Genomic DNA, 2,324 nt, shown 5'->3' with positions numbered 1-2,324 from the left:
ACATAACCATCTTTTAATCCACATACTAACCTTATAGCGGTAATTAGTGTTCCTGCTAATTATCTTGGTCAGTGACCTTTTAAGAGTATATATCATCTATATTATGGAGTTTCACAATTTCAGTCATGAACTCGAAATGATCCATAAATGCAATAATACTCAAGGTAACAAAATGATATATAAATAAACATTCAATTCATGAACAAAGCTTTATGATAAATTTGTTGGGGTTTCGGGCTGCTAATCCAAAACCCCTTTTAGGCTTAAGGTGCGGAATGACCGTAGAACAAAAATTTCTACAGCCAACTTAAGCTCAGGATTAAACGGGGTATGTCAGGAAACTTTCCAAGGCGGTCCACCTTCAGTATTCCTTTGGCATCAAAACCCAATTTAATCCTTTTACAGATCTACTCCATGATTGATTTCTAAAACTTTAATCTACTTACCAATTAAATAGATTAATATAACATATTTATACCTTGTTTCCAAATCACAGTTGGAATGTAGACCGAGCGAGTAGAGCCTCACCAGGGAAGGAATCGACTCGGAGTATCACACGTGTGATACCTCTATCGGTTATCCACCAGGACTAACTAGAGAGCGGTTTGTTTCTTCTTCCAGAAATACCGTAAACCGCGAAATTCTGCAAAAACACTATTCACGGGGAAAAGACGAAAACCCGTAAACACGAATTTTCGGTTGCTCAGTTTCATCAATATGCAAAACTGACATACCGCTAAATTCGGTAAAACACTATTCATCGATCCCGTAAATATACTCCACAACAACCTGCAAGATTATACGTCAACTACGTATAACTTTCTTTTCTCAACTGAAACACTATTTGGGAGAGAAACCGAGAAAGAGAGAAAATACCGATCCGTTTCGACACGAAACCGGTATGAGTGAATTAGTGAATTTCTCTCTACCCCTCCACCCCTATTTATAGGGTTTAGGGTCGGTTGCAAAAGACCAAAATGCCCTCCAAGTTCGGCCTATTTACAAGGTATGCCATTGACACCTCATCCTTTTATATGTGAAATGACCAAAATACCCCTTCCACACCCTTCCACACTCTTCTCCATGTTTCTACAAATGCAAGGTGGCATAGGTGTGAAATGACCATTTTGCCCTTGTGGATAGGATTGATGACATGTCATCTGGATATGATCAATGACATGTCATGCGGATAAGGACGAATCTGAAAAGACCCGAATGCCCTCGGCCCGAACACAAATAATATTCGTATAATTATTCTGAACAATTATATATATATTTTTCTTGCGATTTGTTGTTTCGGTAATTTATACAACGTGTCCTGCATATTTATAAATTAACCGGTTAACTTTTATACAACGTGTCACACACATTTATAAATTAACCAATGTTTTTGCTTGTTATTTTTACATAACATTTATAATTTAATTATAACACGTATAATTAATTATAACCATCTTACTATTGATCATAACCAATTTATAATCAATCACAATAAGATTATCCGATTAACTCCTATATGGTGTGACCCAATATGATCTGTGTTATGTTGGTAAATAGAGTTAAAACTGTTTTAACTTCTATAATCATGGGTGGCATCTGGCAACACATCATGACCATCCAATTACACAGATGATGCTGTACTGTACAATATCACGATCCAGTAAACAATTTACTTGTGTCTGTTCTTCTGTCTCATAGCTATCAGATCAGTTTTAAGGTAGATGTGTGTCATCCTTGCTAACTAAATCTTTTCTTGATCTTGAGCAGATTATCAAATATAATTACTCTTGTAATTATACCGCTAGCAGATAATCTTACTCTATCAAGGGGCCCAGTGATGCTATAGCTCGTATAGAGATACGAGGGACAAATAGTATTCTTGGTAAACTATCACTTCCTCAGCTAAGCTATACATATGGAAAAGCTACCGTTATGACTGCTTTTTACGGACAGCGGTGGATAACAATCACACATACATATTTCTCAGTGGGAACGATAAATACCTCATACTGTAGAACGTGACACTGAATGAAAACATAAATGACACGAACACAATTCTATTTAATGTTTCATTCGGGGTCTGTCAAATACCATGTTTCTAAAACATGTATCTATGTGATTAAAATGACATCTCGTGTCAGGTGGTTTGTAAAACTTAACCATCTTTTAATCCACATACTAACCTTATCGCGGTAATTAGTGTTCCTGCTTATTACCTTGGTCAGTGACCTTTTAAGAGTATATATCATCTATATTATGGAGTTTCACAATTTCAGTCATGAACTCGAAATGATCTATAAATTCAATAATACTCGAGGCAACAA

Source organism: Carex rostrata, chromosome 31 (assembly GCF_964058835.1).
Source record: "Carex rostrata chromosome 31, lpCarRost1.2, whole genome shotgun sequence".
Classification (NCBI taxonomy): Eukaryota; Viridiplantae; Streptophyta; class Magnoliopsida; order Poales; family Cyperaceae; genus Carex; species Carex rostrata.
This window is presented reverse-complemented; position numbering follows the sequence as displayed.